A 19,295-nucleotide genomic window follows, 5' to 3' on the forward strand; every position below is an offset into this window, starting at 1 on the left:
GGTCGGAGACGTACATGGAAATCATGTTAGTGAGGGTACGGTTCAGACGTTCAGTGAGGCCGTTCGTCTGCGGATGGTAGGCCGTGGCGAATTGATGACGGACGGAGCAGGAGCGGAGGAGTTCGGCGACCACTTTGGAAAGAAAGCAGCGGCCGCGATCGGTGAGCAGGTGATGGGGAGCACCGTGGTGGATTATGACGTCGTGCAGGAGAAAGTCAGCGACATCAGTTGCGCAGCTGGTTGGGATCGCTCGAGTAATAGCGTAGCGCGTGGAGTAGTCCGTCGCGACCACGATTCATTTGTTTCCCATAGCAGACACCGGAAAAGGGCTGAGCAGGGCGAAGCCGACACGGGAATACGGGTCGACGGGGATGGGAATCGGCTGAAGGTGTCCGGGAGGGAGAACCGAGGGCGTCTTCCGTCGTTGGCACAGCTCGCAAGCGGCCACATAACGGCTGACAGAACGGTATAGACCGGGCCAAAAGAAGCGGCGGCGCACGCTGTCGTAGGTGCGGGAGACTCCAAGATGACCGGCCGTGGGAACGTCATGATGCTGCTCAACGACGCTGCTGCGCAGGTGTTGAGGGACCACGACCAAGAGGTCAGCGCAGTCAGGCCGCATATTGCGCCGGTAGAGGACGTTCTCATGGAGCACAAACGTGGCGAGTGACGCATCACAGCGGTTGGCAGTGAGGCGGTCGATGAGGGAACCTAGCGAAGAATCCAAGCGCAATGTTGCGGAAGGCCAAGATGGATAAGAGGCAGGCGTCTGCCTCGCATTCGTTGGAGGAAGGCGCATCGACCGGGTAACAGGACAAGCAATCCGCGTCCTGGTGCAAGCGGCAGGACATGTGGACGACACAAAATGTGTACTCTTGAAGGCGAAGAGCCCAGCGCCCCAGCCGGCCAGTAGGGTATTTGAGCGAAGAAAGCCAGCATAAGGCGTGGTGATCCGTGATAACAGAGAAAGGGTGCCCAAACAAGTAAGGGCGGAATTTTGCAATAGCCCAAACCAGGGCGAGGGATTCCCGCTCGGTGATAGAATAGTTGCGCTCTGACACAGAAAGGAGAGGGCTGGCGTACTCAATAACGCGAAGCTTATTGCGTTGCCGCTGAGCAAGTAGGGCACCAATGCCATGGCCGCTCGCATCGGTCCGAAGTTCCGTAGGAGCTGAAGGATCAAAGTGCGTCAACACAGGTGGAGCAGTGAGGGCACTGATAAGGGCTCTGAAGGCGTCTGCTTGGGGGAGAGGGGAGGGGCCCCCAAGAGAACGGGGTGTCCTTCTTGAGGAGCGTGGTAAGAGGTCGGGCTATTTCCGCAAAGTTCTGGATGAACCGGCGGAAATAGAAACATAGGCCGAGAAAGCTGCGCACATCACCGGAGGAGCGCGGAGTAGGATATGAACGCACAGCGCGGACTTTGTCGGGGTCGGGTTGGATCCCAGCAGAGTCGACCAAGTGGCCAAGGACCTTTAGCTGACGGCGGCCGAAGGTACATTTCTTCGAGTTCAGCTGAAGACCAGCGCGGAGGAAGACGGCAAGGATGGCTGAAAGGCGATGCAGGTGGTTTTAGAATGTGGACAAAAAAACAATCACGTCATCTAAGTAGCAGAGGCACTATCGTCCACTTAAAACCGCGCAGGAGGGAGTCCATCATGCGATCGAAGGTAGCAGGGGCATTGCACAGGCCGAAAGGCATGACTTTAAATTAGTACAGGACGTCCGGGGTGACAAAGGCGGTTTTTTCCCGATCCCGTTCACCCACAGCGATCTGCCAGTACCCTGAGCGAAGACCGATGGAGGAAAAGTAACTGGCGCCGTGCAAGCAGTCGAGAGCGTCGTCAATTCGGGGAAAAGGGTAGACGTCTTTCTTTGTGACGGCATTCAGATGGCGGTGATCGACGCAGAATCGCCAGGTTTGATCTTTATTTTTAACAAGCACGACAGGGGACGCCCAAGGACTACTCGAAGGCTCGATGATGTTGCGGGCCGGTATCTTGTCCACCTCTGCCTGAATAACACGGTGCTCTGCGAGGGAGACCCTATAGGGCCGTCTGTGAATAGGGCGGGCCTCGCCGGTGTCAATGTGGTGGGCGACAAAAGAGGTTTGACCCAAGGGACGGTCCCCAAAGTCAAAAGTATCACTGTAGGAGGACAAGAGGCTGTGAAGAGCTGTAGAATCAGCAGAGGGCAGATCGGCTGCGATCATCCGGGAAATAGAATCCACACGGGAGGGATGCGATGTAGGCACATTGGAGACGGCAGTCGTTGGGTCAGGAGCCAGGACAGAAACTGTGCAATCGGTCAATGGGGACAGATCAGCAAGCGAAATGCCGGCCGGAAGTACCTGAGGGGACAGGCTGAAGTTGAGGACAGGGAGGCAGGTGCAGTTGTTGGTGTTGTGGACAATGGTGTGGGGAAAGAGGACGTTACGATTCAGAATCACAGCGGTGATAGGGCAGGCGACGTAGTCTCCATCAGGGACGGGAGGAGAAGGCGACATAGGGATGTAGACAGCAGCTTGTGGCGGGAGACGAGCAAACTCGGTGGATTGAAGGCGAGGTGAGCTGGTGGACACCATCAACGAGAACATTCAGGAGATTACGTTGGGCAGCGGGGGTCAAGAGACGATTTTCAGGCCGGGTCAATGATGCAGCGTCACCTCCGGGGGCTGCATCGGCTAGTTTTCCGAGAAGTGGCGGGAGGTCGAAGGAGAAGGGCTGCGGCGTGTGGTAGGAGAACGGGAGCACCGGCCTAATGGGGAAGGTGAGCGGCTGGACCCACGAGCGTGCGGAGCGGGCTCGTCACGGAGCGGATCGGGACGTGGGGTGAAGCGGCGCGGGCTGTAGTCGTTGCGGCGGTCGACGAAGGAGTAGGGGCTAGTTGGCGGGGACCAACGGCTGCGGCAGTGACGGGAGATGTGTCCGACCCGAGAGCAGGTAAAACAGATCGGCCTGTCATCAGATGTACACCATTCGGCAGGATTGCGATATCGGTACCGAGGCGAGAAGCTGCGACTGTAAGTGGCAGCTGCGATCACTGAAGGGTCCGGGCTAGCATGAGCGTTGTCCACGACGCGAGGAGAAAGGACGGCAAGTTCGCAACCTCCTGGCGAACGACGGTTTGGATGAGGGCCGAGGTGTTGTCCGGCAGTGGCAAGGAAGAAACAGCGGGCGTCATTGCCTCCAGTTCGCGGCGCACGATACGGGTTAAGTTAGCCGGGACGGGAGGCTGCCGCAATGTTGGCAGATCTTCACAGGAGGAGCTAGCAGCAGTGTTCGGAAGCCGGTCAAAATGGTGAGAAATGCGCCGGTGTTTGGCTTGCTCGAAACGCCGGCACACCTCAAGAACAGAAGCGACCGTGGAACAGTCTTTGCATAGAAGCAGATTAAAGGCATCGTCGGCAGTGCCTTTCAGTATGTGGCCAACTCGATCTGCCTCGGACATGTCTTTATCAACTTTACGGCACAAGGCGAGGACGTCTTTTATGTAGGCTATGTATGGCTCGGAGGAAGTTTGGGCGCGTGACGCGATTGCCTTCTTGGCGGCGAGTTGGAGGAGGAGGAGAAAAGCATTTATTTAGTAATGTACAGAGAGGTGCTCGGGGAGAGGCCCCTAGTGGGTCTCACCCCTTACAATACTAGTCGGAGTCCCTCATTCCGGGATCCCGTTGGTCGAGACCGCTACACAAGTCCGCCGAACCAGGGCCTGCTGGCCCGATAGTTCCTGGCAGTTGAGTAAGGCCGCCTCCCAGTCCTCTCGGGTAGGGGAAGGGGTGATTGGGGGGAGAGAAGGATTTTTCCTGCATGCCCAAACCATGTGGAAGGTGTCGGCCACCTCCCCACAGAATGAGCAGCGGCCGTCAAAAGAAGGATTAAAGTGCTTGAGAACCGCCGGGCACAGCAGGGTGCTTGTAAAGAGCCTGAGGAGAATTCGTTCGCCAGCTTTACCCAGTCCTTTCATAGGAACTGGATATCGCCGGTGTTCGGCACGATAGTGTTCAGTAATTTCTTTAAAAGAAAGGAGAGGGCTGTGATCTGGGTTAAGCTCCTCCCAAGGCACGCCTGGTGCCCGGTGAGTGAGTGCGCGGGCTGCCTCATGGGCGGCTTTGTTACCTGGCATGCCTTGGTGGCCGGGGACCCATATGATTGAGCGATGAGTTGGATCGCCGTCGCGAGTACTGCGGTGTAAAATTTGGTGACCGAGTGGAGTGATCCAACCGAACTCAAAGTTACGACAGGCTGCGCGAGAGTCTGTGAGGATGAATTTAGAGTCGGGATGGGAGGCTGCGAGGGCGATCGCCACCTCCTCCGCATGCGTTGAGTTGGGCGCTCTGAACGAGAGGCCGTCCACCTATTTTCCCTCGTGTATGACTGCAGCCGTGTACCATTCTTCCCTGGAGCGGTAGGGGCCTGCAATGTCGACGTAGAAGACGTGTTTCTTTGAGCCATAGTGGCGGTGCAGGGCATTCGCCCGCGCCTGGCGCCGACCATTATGGTCCTCCTTGTTCATCTTAGTCGGAAGGGGTCGAACGTAGAGGGCGCTTCTCCACAGTTCTGGCACTCGAACCCGTTCCATGGTATGGTGATCATGTCTGATATGTAACCGGTCCAAGAGGCGGCGACCGGACACGGTCTGGGCGAGACGCGTGTATTGGTTAACGAGATGCGCCTCGCGGAGTTCTCGATAGGTGTTCACCACCCCCAACGCGAGAAGTCGCGCGTTGGAAGTGGATATCGGGAGGTCGAGGGCTCTCTTGAAAATTTTGCGCAGTACAATCTCCAAGTGATCTTCGTCATGTTTCCGTAAGCGGAGGTAAGGAGTCGAGTACAGTACTCGACTTGTTACGAAGGCATGCGCGAGCCGCATCGCATCCTTACTTCGCAACCCTCCTCGCTTGTTGGAAACGCGGCGAACCATTCGGCCCACCTGGTCGCCGACTTTGCGGAGTTTGGCAAGAGTTGTGTCTGCCTTACGATGTTGATTAATGAAGAGACCGAGTATTCGTAGCTCCTTCGCTTCACGGATGGGGCCGCTTGCGAGAGAAAGCTGAACGGAGATTTTGCATTTCGGAGAAGATCGAATATGCACAAATTTAGACTTGGACGGGGAGCACTGGAGGCCGCAGTACTTGGCATAGTGGTCAACTATGCTCGCCGCTGCTTGCAGGCATTCCTCCATCTCTCCTATGTTTCCCGTAGTGGCCCAGATGGTGATGTCATCGGCGTACAGCGCATGCTGAACACCGCCGACAGCCGCCAGCTGTGCCGGGAGATACATCATAGCAATGTTAAAGAGAAGCGGGGACAACACAGCGCCTTGTGGTGTGCCCCACGTTCCCATCTCAAACGGGCCGTACTCGGTCTCTTGTATACGTATATAGGCCAAGCGGTCTGTTAAGAAATCTTTGATGTAATTGAATGTACGAGGACCACAGTTAATCTCGCTAAGGTGTTTTAGTATGACGCCGTGTTTAACATTGTCAAACGCACCGTTGAGATCGAGTGCTAGGACTATTTTGTCGTTGTGTGGGTGTTCTATGGGTTCGAGAACCTCGTGATGAAGCTGTAAAAGGATGTCTTGTGCGGACTTACTGGGTCGGAAACCGAACATGGTGTCGGCAAATGAGTTCTTGCTCTCGAGATATTCTGAGAGGCGGTCACGGACCATCGTTTCTATCAGTTTTCCTACGCATGAAGTGAGGGAGATGGGCCGGAGGTTGTCTGTGTTTACCGGTTTCCCCGCCTTTGGGATAAAGGTTACCAATGATGTCTTCCAATCCGGTGGCAACGAAGTGTCCCCGGTCCAAATGGCGTTAATATATTCGAGTAGGGTTTCGTATGCCTGATCAGGAAGGTTCGCCAATAATTTGACTGTGACCTTATCCCTCCCAGGCGCCGTCCCCCTGCGCATTTTGGCAAGAGCCGCGCGAAGGTCGTGAAGCTGGAAAAGTTGATCCAGTTCCGGATTATCGCAGCCTGCATACGAATAATCCTGCCCACGCGGGTCTTGATCCTGATTGAGGTATTGTGAGCGCAAGGTGTTCGCTAGCTGCTTCGTGTTTCCTTGAAAGTTGTGTATCGCGCGATTGATGTGCTTCTGTGTTTCCGAGCGTGTTTGTGTGGGGTCTATGAGAGTCCTGAAGAGCCGCCAAGTGTTGCGGCTGGACATATGTCTTGCTGCGCTGTTGCATCGATCTACCCAGTTAGTGTCTGCGAGTTGGGCAGCATACTCGGCAGCTTGCTGGGTGAGGTCAGAGATGCGAGCGCGGAGTTTACGGTTGTGTTTCTGCCGCCGCCATCGCTTAGTGAGGCTGCGGCGAGCTTCCCAGAGGTGCATCAGGTGGTTATCCACGTCAGGTGCACGCTCCGTAAGCTTGATATGGTTTTCGTGCGAACGGAGTGTTTGCATGAGTCCTTGTGCCCAAGTGGAGTAGTCCTGTTCCATGAGAGAAGTTACTGGGAGGGCCTGGCGGAAAGCGTTCCAGTCGGGAAGTTTGGCTTGCGCAAGGGGGCGACGTAAGGGCCGAGTGTAAATGACAGTGTTCAGTATGCAGTGGTCGCTACCGAGGGTGTCCTCGGTGTTAATCCACTCTGCGTGTTGGATGTGTTTCACGAGGGTAAGGTCGGGGCAAGTGTCCCGAGTGACGGAGTTCCCTACACGTGTTGGGTGAACCGGGTCGGTTAGAAGAGTGATGCCCAGAGTAGATATAAGTTCCGCCAACTTACGACCACGCGTCTCTTCCTTGCAATAGCCCCACATGAGACAGGGCGCGTTAAAATCGCCCACTATCATGAGGGGGTCGCGACCCGCGATCCTTAGCGCTGGGCTAAAGACGTTAGAAAAAGTGATGTTTTTGAGTTTCGGGGGGCAGTAGATATTAAGTATGTGTGCGGGGCTATCTGTTCGCATCTCCGGTTTCTTGCAACGCAAGGACTGCGGCGGGGTGTTCAAGGTTGTCAATGTACGCCCTTAAGTGGGTGCGTTTGGTCCTGTTTTTGAAACCCCGACAATTCCATTGCACAAGGGAAAAAACTTGCTGTCTTTGCGGGGGGCGGCGCCCTTTAGGGTGTTGGTTGGGAGGGGACGCAGCCATGTTGATTTGAAGGGAGACTGCCTTGGAGAGCCGGCACAGGTTCCGTCACCTGCGGCTGGATCGGTTCCGGCTCTTCCTTGAGTTCGGTTAGATCGATGGGGCGGTTGAATATTGATGGGCGGTTTGCGTCTTTGAGGGGCCCCATTCGGCGTAGAAGCCTGGGGTTTGACTCCAGCCACGTCTTAATATTAGCCGTCACGGTGGCCGTAACCGTGGCCGTGACTGACTTGAACCGGTTTTCTTGAATTTGGCCGAAATTTGACATCTGAGTCGCTAATGCGGCAAGGGCGTTTTCGAGGGCGGTGAAACGCGCGTCAGAGCTAGATGATGTCGGGTCCACCGGCACTTGTTGCATCGGTTCCGGAGCTACCTGGGCAATAGGCGGGGAGGACCGAGCCGTTTCTAGCGCATGAATTTTGGCCTGGAGTTGAGCATTTTGAGCCCGGAGAGTCTCGAGCTCACGGCGGAGGTCCGCAACCTCAGAGTTAAGGGGGGGGGAGGAGGAGGAAGGGTTGGTGGGGAAGAACGTAGGGGAGTGCGGGGGGACGGAGGAGGCCCGTCTCGGCTGCCTACCTTTGGCTGTGATGTCTTCTTTGGTGTGCCAACCGGACGGCCCTCGAGAGGCGGAAAATCTCCGTTCTGGAATACGGGTGCGCCTGGACCACGTGACGACTTTTGGCTTGTTGATGGATGGGACTTGGAGACACGCCCGGGCAACGCGCCCGCCGGTGGCGCTGGTCCGGATGTGCCTTGCACCAGCTTGTTGCCAGGCGGGGGAACTTTTGGAGTGGTGTCAGCTCCTGGGGGCATTGCACACTGACGCTGCTTTCGTTGACCGGTTGGGTTTCCCGGTCGTTGCAGCCTCCGGAATTTCGCTTTGCAGTCTTGCGAGCCCGTAAGGTGGCCGCCACTGCAGACGATGCAGGAAGGGGTGCACTCGTGGGTCTCCAAGTTGCCGTCTTCGAGGACTGCGACCGTTTGGCCGCAGTGTCCGCAGCGATTGCGTTGAGGATCCGGGCATAAGTCCACACGGTGGCCGATGGTGCCGCATCGAAAACACGCGGGAATAGTCCGCTTGTATTCGCGTACCAAGGTCACCACACTGTTATAGTGCACGTAACGTGGCACTTTATGCCCCACGAAGGTGAGCAGGGCAATCGTCGACTTCCCCAGCTTGCGGATGAAGGCTATCTCTCCTCCGCGCCACTGGACTTTCGATTTCAGGGTGGTAGAAGTTTCCTGCTCATGGACGGTAATGATCCCCCTGCAGACTTCACCGTTGACTTTGGCGTGACCGACCATCGGGATGGAGCCTTTGGAAGCTTTCAGAGTAAATTCACGAGCGAGCGCGTTCTCCGCATTCACGTCTTGAGTGGTGGCGATAACGATATTCTGGTCCCAGATGGGCCAGATACTAAGAGTGTCCACCGAGGAGGCATTAACATAGGCGGAGAGCAAAGCACCAAGCACACCGTTCTGCAGAACCGTCTTCAGGGAGACCGTCATTCTGGGCTTGATGACGATCGTGAAGTCTTCTTTGCGGAGTCGAGGCATAGCGGTAGGCCGCCATTTCGTCGATCCAGCTGTTTGCGAAAGATGATGGTTTGAACTTGAAGTATTTTGATGCACAGAAGCAGGGGCACTCACGGAGGGTCCGTCCACTGCCGAGGTGTTCAGGCGCTGCTGGCGTTTGCGAAGTGCCACCAACGAGAAGAGGCCTTCATCCACGATATCCTGCGTCGAAGTGGAGGTTTCAGGAGAAGACGGGGTTTCTGCGACGACTTCAGTCTCGGGATCGTACCCGCGGCGAGCGGAGGCCGCCATGGCGTCCGCGGAGAACGCTGGAGACAGGCTGCTTGGCTTTAGGCCTGGCTAGGGCTCCCACGGGATGAAGACATAAATGGGCCTAAAAGGCCCAAAAATTGGCCCATCCGGTCGAGAGCGATGTCTTCGGGTGCCGGGTGATGTTAACCGTCGAGCACAAGCAAAATTTTCGCGGTCGTAGGGAATTTTTCGGTAATGCGGACGAAAATTGTCGGAGCCGAAATGAGGCGCGTCCGCTCGAGACGCGGCCGGCGATCGCCTCTCGGCGAGTTGGCGGCCGATGGGTTTTCCGAAGAGGTCGCGGAGCTTCTGCTTACAGATGTCCCATGAGGTCAAGTCATCTTCGTGGGTTTCGAACCACACTCTCGCGGTGCCGGTCAGGTAAAATATCACGTTGGCGAGCATCAGCGTTGGATCCCACCTGTTCTGCGTGCTGACGCGTTCGTAAAGGGCCAGCCAGTCGTCCACATCAACGTCGTCTGTACCGCAGAACGTGCCCGGTTCGCGGTGGTGGGCGACGACGACCGCTGGCGGTGTTGACGGAGAGGGAGGTGGCTCGGACTCGGTAGACATGTTGGCGAGACGGCGGCCACGGCGGAGAGCCAGCTTGAGGTCGGGGATCGAATTTAGCAACCTCCACCAAATGATACGTGGCGGCTAGAAGCAGCAGTAGAAACAGCAGAGGTAACCTGCTACGCAAGGAACAGACGGCTTGGAGTAGTCTCTCAGCACACAAGCGCGCACCTCAGCGTCGTGTTCGTTACAAACCACTTCGTCGTCCTCCCAGCGTCCGTAGCAATATTTCCTTTTGTTTTCTTAACTTCATTCTGCTGACCTCGCATGCAAAGTATGCCATTATTGAGCCGTAAAGGAAGTTTACTTCTATACTTTATTTGTGCCTTGGGTGATCGCTCGAGTCGGCAATGTAAGGGCCTGCACTCATAATCATGCCCCCCAGCTGGTGGTTCGTGTGACCCGCTGCGTGAAAAAAAAAACGCTTTTCGCCTGCAGTGACCTACACCGCGCCTTCTTCTTCTCCTTCTTTAATCCTTCCACCTCAACTTCTTGAGCACCCGCCAATGTCACTCATGACAGGAATGGTCGCGTAACGCTTGCACCAGTTGCCCTGCACAGTTCACTTTTCCTCATCCCGCTTTTACGAGGGATCGCAAAAACCCTCCTCTTTTCATCTTTCCTCTCCATCCTCTCAAGAAGACTCCAGAGCAAAGGCCATTATAGACAAGAATTGGCTGCGCCTAAAAAATACAGGCGTTTACCCGCAGGAAACGACAAGCCATCAGCGCTGGATTGTCCTTTAAATGATTAACGCAATGCTCACGCCACGTGCCACGTTCCACGTGCCACGTGCCACAGCCACTGAACGAACACAAATAACTGCAGGTAAAATATTGGGCGCATTCCCGGCTCAGGAGGAGAGAACTCTGAATCGCGGGGCGGTGTGGTAACTCAGGTTCGAATTCGGTTGCCTAAGTTCGCCTTCGTCATAGGCTGAAGACGAAACACCGCAGTAACTGGCTGCTGCATATTGCGATCTGTTGAAAACATGCATATTACGGCAGTTGCGATTCTTGTCTAAAGCTTTGCAGTTATTAAAGCTCGGATATTCAGGTTCCGCATTCCGTGGGACGTTTCTCTATTAATAGCAATAATAAATAATACTTCACTCTTGTTACCTATATCAATTACTCTCTGCTACTTGTGACGCAGTAGCAACATAGTAACTGTCAACGAAACTAGTAATGGGAGCAGTTTTAATCATTTTACTACCGTTTCTCAAAAAGCGAGCATGCAGAACTCAATCCTGCAGGTCATCCTTGACTGCGTTGTTTGCACTTTACGCATGTACACCTCGAATATTTCGGTTAATTGCCAGGAGGTCTAATTATATCTTCCACCATTGTTTTGCATCTGATGCTAACTATACTAAAACTCTACCTGGCAATGATTTGTGTAGTTTTTGGCGTGATGCACAGAACATCTGTAGAGCTTCTTACGTATAATAACATGCGTAGAATTTGATACGCAATTTGAATAAGTGTGCTAATGTATCCAACAATTTTTCAGTTTACAGCCAGATTGGTCTAAACCAAAACGAGCATTCTTTCTGCAACCGTGTGCAGCATAAACTGGAGCGCCTGAGACGTCATATTCTATAAACGTGTCGACTGCCGTTTCGAAAATAAACAGCATGGCCACTTCTTTTACAAAAGCTCGCCCTCACTATCTTGTTTACTGACGTTCGTTTCTTGTGGGATTTCACAGGATGACTTTACATGATTACATACCCTTTTAAGAGCTCTTATTAAGTAAAAACAATGAGCTTCGCTTCAATAGGTGGTGATTGACGGCGTTAATGATTACAACATTTCGTTATGATCCGCAGAGTACTCGCATCTGGCGTACTCTCGATAATGGTCTATTTATCGACCATTGCGTTTTGCGCAAGGCCGAGGAAAACCTTGTTCCTGAGGTTGGCCTTAGGGTGGCCCCTCTCGGTGCATAAGGTATCCACCTGAGCCGCTCTACCCTCGCCCATTTTCCGCTGACAACACCGCCGACGACGAAAGGGGACTTTCTGCAGAACGGGAGGCTTAATGTTGTGGTGTTAATGAGTTTACGATGAGAGAATCAAGCTATTAAGGATTACAGCCATACATCGTCACACAGCCTCGCCTTATTATGAAGTTAGGGATGAATAAGGTGGTTAAGCTGAATCCAGAACTGAATCTGCCAGCACTGAATCTGCCGCATTATTTAAAGTATTTCGCAGAGTGATGGCGAAGTCGAATATGTTTCCTTTTAACCGAAACTCAAGAGGTGACATGTATCTTCTTGGTTCAATCGACTCATCTGTGTTGCAACGTCCGCTTAGCAGGCACCGCGCACTTCCTGATACTGGCGTTGTTTTGTCATCCTCTCCGCATCGCCAGCGGGCACCTCTAGATGCATGTGTCAGCGAACCTACGTCTCCGCTTCACTGCTAGGCTGCCGCGGATATTCATGTTAGCCATCTCTTGTGCTCATGAAAACGCGAATTCTTTCAGATACAGACTCTGGCGACCCACTTGAGTCAGGGGTGTGACATACTGAGGGACGGGCTCATGTGCCGAAACACAAGCAGCACTGGAGGCAGAAGATACGCGGCAGCTGTTTTGGCCCCCGCTTACATCATCGTGTTCAAAGATTTCATTTTTCCTGACCTCAAGAGGGTGGGGCCTGACGCACCGCCAATTACTAACGCTGTAAATAGTGCCACACTTTAAAGTGCCACACTTTTCCGGCGGGAAAGCGCTACTGGCCTCATCACGTGGAAAACGCCGGTGTGTGGTGAAGCCTCAAAAGTTAGTCAAGGGATGCGGAATATAGAGGGAAATAAACGAGATTGATTCTGGGCGATCTTGGCCAACCCCGAGAAATAAAACCAATATTGCCAAGACTTGTGTTCGAACCAATCGCGGTGCGCACAGATCAGCTTCCCTAGCCACTGCACGCGAACACTAAGACATTGCCGCATTTTTTTCTCTTTCTCGCAAAGCAATAGTGACGACAAGAAAAATCTGAGTAACTCACAAAGTCCATAGCTTGGCATAGCATTTTGTGTCTAGGCTATTGCAGCACTCAACACGCTTCGGGTTGAACTGAAGCACAACCTAGCGCCGTGCATTGCGCGTCGTCGGCATCAACTTACATCTCTCCGCAAGTCGTGAACAGAAAAGAAACGCGCTTTTAATAGCGCTTTCAGGTACTGGGCGTTGATAGCCACCTGTAAAAGCCTTCTTGGTTAGCAGCGCAATTTTTACCCACAATTTTTCCACACTACAACCGGGCTGTGCCAGTGAACCACTAAAAGCTAACAATTTTATGACTGCCACAACATTACTGGCATATTAATCATTGCAGTGACTTCTCTACATTATTCTTTTCATTATGTAGTCTGCCCGGTTCTCGCTATTTCCGCAGGTGGAATTTTTTATTCTTCTCGTCTACATTACGAGGAGGTGCTAAAGGTTTGACGGTTCTTTACATCTATATCTCACCCAGAGTTGTTTCTTCGCTTCTTTTTATTTGTTAGTGCTGAGTAGAAAATGGAGAAATTTTCAATAAGTTTATTAGTGATTTAGGCTTTCGCATGCTCTTTTCCAACGCGTAGAGACAAGCCAGGTCAGCGGCGTAGAACATCATTGTCAGCGCCGTAGAACATCAAAGTACAGCTAAGATGTGCTAACTAAGAGGATTGCAAAATAATATTGAATAATTAACAACTTTTAACTATTACGGCTAGGCTCCTTACTTATTAAGAGGAGTGTAGCCCACCGCTATAAATACCCACATTGTTCAAAATTTCGAAATAAGGGTTGCTTTCGGCGCGGCGGCCCAACAACTTTTGGCAAAACTGCGCCACAATCCATGCGCTTTCGAAAAGCTTGCAGGCAACGGAACGTCTCCAGTGCACGTATAGCTTTGAAATAGCCAAAATGTGTTGGGCGCAGCGCCTACAGTAACATTTTCAAAACACTATAAGCTGATATGGATGTTATTTACAGAGGGATGCACGTGTCTTTATAATTAAGGGGTACTAGCGGTAATAGTTAAAAAGTTAACTATTCAATAATCCTCCAAATCACCGCAGGTAATCGGTAAAATTATGAAAACGTATTGGGAAGGGACAGTCCTGCATAGTACCAGGGCGAAACCACCCATTTGCAATGTTGTTCTTATTTCGTGTGCTTCGTCGGCTTAAGCATCCTGTGAAAGCTGTGTGGCCTCATCAGAAAAAAATCAGAAATGTGCTAAATTACAGGCTGGTTAACTAATAACGAATAGGTAGGTTTTCAAAGATTTTTTTTAGTCTCCGTATTTAGTAGAAGGCATGCAGTGCACCTAGAGTAATGCCGTTATTAGTTTTTTAGGAATTCTAAAAAGCCGTTAACCTGGGCACTACGGGCAAACAAGTTTTATCTGCTTTGCATGCCCTTAAGAAAAGCTTGCTCGCCATGCAACTCTGCATTTGTGCGCGACTCGTCGACACTGCCGGAATTTCGATTCGCCGCGCCGAGGGTAACAGCATTTTGGTTGGTTTATTCAGGTTCAACGTCCGAAAGTAACTCAGGCTATGAGAGACGCCGTAGTAAAAGGCATCTAAAAATTCCGGGAACCTGGGGTCTTTAAGGAGCACTGACATCGCGCAGTGCAGGGTGGCAGATTTTCCAAATCCTAAAACTGATATGGCTATTACATACGATTAGCTACACGCCTCTCAGTTAATCAGCAGACTAACAGAAATAGTTAAAAAGTTAACGATTCAATATGAGTGAACCAACCTAACAGCTCACACGTCTTCGCTGTATTCTGATGCGCTACATGGCTGACAACGCGTTTTTTCGTGTTTATTTGGTGACGGATAAGCATCTAAGGCTATTATGCACCAAAAAACTGTACGACTGCTATGGAGAAAAAAGGGCTCTATCGACTAAGAAGCCTGTTTTTAAATAGTGCAAAACCCCATCGGAGAAACACCCGGTATATATGCCGGTCTGTTTTCTTTAGGCGCAAGCTTTCGCAGCCCCTTTTCTGCCCTAATCGCCCCACTCCTTGACCTCACATTTCCGTCATATCTGTCAAATGACGCGCAAACAGAGTTTCTTCTTTGTCTTTGCTGTGAGTGCATATCACTGAGTGCACTACTTTTGACGGTACTTTTTCCTACAATATATTTTCATGTCGGCCCATTTTCGTCGAATTCCTTCTTGTCTCTCCTAGAAATAAAACAATCCTAATATGAGAGTGTGGGGCTTTTGTGTCATTTTCACGGCATCGCAAGCCCCAAACTGAGGACACACTCGCCTTTAAGGCTCTCCAAGTGCTATACGGGAGGGAAAGTGCGGTTCTTCGCCGAGTTATCCCCTGCGTTCGCTACGAAGTTCGTCCATGCTCTCTCTGGGGCACGGCTCAGGGTAATTGTGGAGGGCACCCTCATGGGTCAAGCGCCATGTGGCAGGACGATGGCGGCGGCTGAAATACGGGGTTTTTTGTTTTTTTTGGGACACAAAAATTTGATATGGCCCTGAATAATGTATTTCTATTCAGAAGAATAAATTACTCCTCCTCCACGTTGCCGGTGAGCTCGTACTGCCAGCGGTCAGTTCCAAACCTGTGACAGGCATTAGGAAGTCCGAAGAAGCAGGGACACAGAGAAGAATCACGTACGAAGAAAAATTGTGTCGCGATTGTGCTTGCACAACATCAGGATTGTGTTATATCTGCCGCGTGCGGGAAAAAAAAAACGATGATCGAGTGGCGCAGCTTGATCAAATGCGAATTAGGTACACTAGGAGAATGGTTTTCCCTTCGTTTCTGGTGTTCAGATCCAGTGTTCGCTGACGCCAGTTCCTCGGACACCGATAATGTTTTAATGTCGATATATGAGGAATTGGTCATCCTCTATATTCCTCCTCATGGGTGTTTTCCATACTATTCCTGGCATAGTGGCGCAGCTGTGAAGTTAAGATGCGCCACTGCTCTTTTATGGCAGAGCCTGCCATCGGTGGGACTTAGGTTACATGGGTTAGTGTGTGAGCCTGGTTGTTCTTGCCGACCAGCCTCTGTTGAGAAATGCAATGATCGAGGAAACACAGGACACATGGTTAACGTTCAGGTCAAATTAAACTTATTGGTTGCAAAAATATTTATCCATGCATGCTTCTTCGCAGATGAGGGCTCCAAAAATGAGAGACTGTATTGAGACCCTTGGTTAAATACTGAAATATGTAGTCATACCAAAAAAACGCAGCGAATATTTAGAAAGGAACCCGACGCAAATATGTTAAAAGAAATTGTACACTTAATAAGCCAATAAAAGGAAACATCCATCCGCGAAACAAAAAGCATACTATCTAGAATCTCGAGAAAGAAATGATAGCGACAAACAAAAAGCGTGGGATTGAGAACATAAGTTCCAAGAAAATTTTGAATAAAATAGTGTTGAAACTCAAAAAGACGGACTATTATAGGTAGAATTTTCTGCCATTTCTATTCTAATTCTTTAAAATTAAAGGTTGTGTCTGTGCGCTTGAAGGTAAAAATCGTCTGGGTGAAAACACTACACCACAGACGCATTTGCTGCAGCTGTACGAATGAGAGATACACTGTCAAGCGTGTCCTTATCTTGTGCATGCGCACGCAGCCCTGCGCAGACAACACCATCGCAGGGCTATGGGACACTTCCGGTATTCAAACCAATTAAAGCGTAGCCTAAATTAGGAGGGCAGCCCTGCTGAAAAAAGTTATATGATGAAATAAACTTATACAGTTTGTCATACAAATATCACAGACTTAACATACAAATCATAAAAACTTGTCATACAAATGTCGTACATTTCTGTGAAATCATACAGTCATCATAAAGATGTCATAGAATATCATAGAAATCGTATGATATATCATACAAATTGTACGATATTCTATGATGAAGCCTGCATGACGTTATTGCATCATGGAACTTTTTTTATGCAGGGAGACCCAGATGAAAAGTGATAACAGCATTATTGGGCGAGAGCGAAACCGTAGTTTTGCCGGAGAGAGCAGGTATTTTGCATAACGCCTATGAAGAAAGCTCCTCGCCCTAACTCTATGCTCAGGAATGTGATGATGGTTAGTGACGTTTAAAAATATATCGTAGGCAAGAAGCTGTTTAAAGAAGAAACAAGACGTAAGCAAAAATCACGTGTGTGCGTTAAGAAACGAAGGCAGCAAAGTCATTAGCAATATCGATCAGATCGTTAAAGCTGCCGAAGTGTTCTGTAGCAATGTATGCAGAAGCCAATGTAAGTAGGACGTTAATGAGAGCAGCAGTAGCGCAGAAGAATGCGGCTTGTTGCTGCTTGTGTCACTGATGTGTGGTTAAGATGTTAAGCTTCGCCTCTAAGAGACGCTGTGTATGGAGCGCGGAGTGATCGGACGCGTGGTGCATCGGCTCCGTCGATTTCTCGGCTGGAACCGCGGTAACCTGATGTAACGCCTATCAAACCTGTGCGACTGCAATCGTGAAGTCAGCAGGATCCTGGAGAACCCGATCACATCCAGGTACGCTGAATTTTCGGCCATTTCGAGCAACCCTCCGCATCACCACGTAGCGGTCGAGCTAAGCCTAACGGCTCCGGCTCCTCCGCCGCTGGCTGCGGAGACGCCTGCCGGCCAACCTCTCAACATGGCTCTACCTGAACAACGCGGATACGACCCCACGACTCTGTCGTGGTCATCTGTCCCTGTAAGCCAGCCAGAGGACGGCCCATCCACCATTTCGGCGCAGCAAGCTGCCCTTTTCCAAGTCGTTGAGAGCCGGCGCCGCCGCCGGCAGAACGCACGAGGAGCGGCAACACCCAAGACTCCTCTCAACAATTCAACAACGGGAGACGCTCGCGCTCCGTCTTCTACACCTCCACAGAAGACTTCTTCACCAGTCTCGAAGTGGACTCCCAAGCCAACGGTCAGGATGGACCCTGACGACTACGTGGTCGTGCTGCAGCCACGCAGTACGGTCTCCCTCAAGACGGCCTTCCAGCAAGGTGAGCTCGGCGCTGCCATTTCGCAACTCATCGGTAGGCAGCACATGAACACCATCACCATTTCACCAAATTGGGAACAGAACATCATCGTCTGTGGCACGCAGAACCCAGAAGTGGTTAAAAAACTCCTCACGGACATTCAACTCAACACCAGCAGAGGATCGCTCGCATTTCACGGCCACCTCAAGCTCACCGGTGATGTGTGTCGCGGTGGGATATCTGTTCACAACTTAGAAACCAGTGAGTCACTAAAACATAATGTGCAGTGGCGCGGTGGTGAACTAGTTCATGTGCGCAAGCTGGGACAATCAAACGTAGCTGCACTGACTTTCGAGGGACGCACTGTTCCGCGTTATGTCCACTATAACGCAGAACTGACTCCTGTCAAGGAGTACAAAAAAACAGTGCCAGCGTGCTACCGTTGCGGCACACTGGGGCACCGGGTGGACAACTGTCCCACCCCGGTCAAGGAAAGATGCGGCCTTTGTGGCCAAAACGTGGGGCTTGGTACTGAGGGGATGGCCCCCCACGTCTGCAATCCTATCTGTTTAATCTGCGGGGGCCCGCACCTCACCAGCTCCCGCGAATGCACCGCGAAATTCATCAAGTTGCCGCAGCCAGGGCCCAGGACGCTACCCAAGGGAGCCAATGCCGGCGCTACACGGGGAGGGCGGCAGCGAAACAACCAGAAGACGCCACGGCGTGGCGTGATGCCTCCCCCTGGCAAGACAGCAACAGTAATGCCACCACCCGGAGCAGCGGACTTCCCAGCTCTCAGCGCTTCATCTGGCGGCGCCGCCTGCAACCAACCCAAGGTAGGCAGCTGGGCGAGGGTCGCCTCCTCTCCTTCCCCTCCTCCCTCCTCCCCCACCAGCACCGCCGAGAAAAAGGAACTCAAGCGCGAGCTCGCCCTCTTGCGAGCTCAAAACGAAAAACTAGCCAGCGAGCTTAACTCGCTCAAATCCCAATTCCCTACTCCGCCCGCGTCGAGCGACGAGGCAGAAAACATAACAGACCGGGAGATCCCTCCTCCTGTGGAGAGTCGCGCCGCGGCCCTGGAGACCCGGGTGACCGCAATTGAAACACAATTGGCTGACCTCCCCAAAATTATCCATGACACCATCGTGCGTCAGGTGGAGAGTGTCATCGCACAGGTGACACAAGCCGTAACGCACATTATCCAAAAATGGATAAAAGATAATCCGCGCGTCCTTAAACGCGTAGGACCCATCAGGGACGCTAACCGCCCCTCAAAATTCAATAGAGCTATTCCCGATGAGTTTGACTTTTCGGAAGACTCCTGCACGTCTGCGCCGGGCACTAGCGGACAGGGGAGTCTTAACAACGTGACCCCACCCTCCGCCTCCGACCATGGCCCCCAACCCTAAGTCGCGAGCAAGAACAACTCAGCCGCTTACACTAACGCAGTGGAACTGCCGAGGTATCAAGGACCACAAGAAGCGGACTCATCTCCGCCTCTATCTTGAGAACCTTGAGTTCCTCGTCGCCGTGGTTGCCCTTCAGGAACCCGGCGCCGGTGCCAAACTAACAAACTACACTACATTTCAACACAACCCGCAGACATGTATACTTGTTCACAAGCGATACACTGCGCAGGAGGTCACACTTCCCACAACACCGTCTTTCCCATGCACGATGGTTTCAGTGCTGCCCCTAATGCGGTCTGACCCACCTGTACGCATTCTAAATATTTACTGCCCACCGAAACTTAAGAACGTCACGTTCAAAGAAATTTTCACTCAAGCTATGCAGGTGGCGGGTAGGGATCC

At 51.9% G+C, this 19,295-nt stretch overlaps 1 pseudogene; it reads right to left on the bottom strand.

Moving 5' to 3' along the window:
• Nucleotides 1-2,680: 2,680 nt before the first annotated feature.
• On the bottom strand, nt 2,681-9,493 carry LOC149327418 (uncharacterized; annotated as a pseudogene).
• Nucleotides 9,494-19,295: the final 9,802 nt, after the last annotated feature.

This window comes from Amblyomma mixtum, chromosome 10 (genome assembly GCF_055824585.1).
Source record: "Amblyomma mixtum isolate Tamu chromosome 10, ASM5582458v1, whole genome shotgun sequence".
NCBI classification, from domain to species: Eukaryota; Metazoa; Arthropoda; class Arachnida; order Ixodida; family Ixodidae; genus Amblyomma; species Amblyomma mixtum.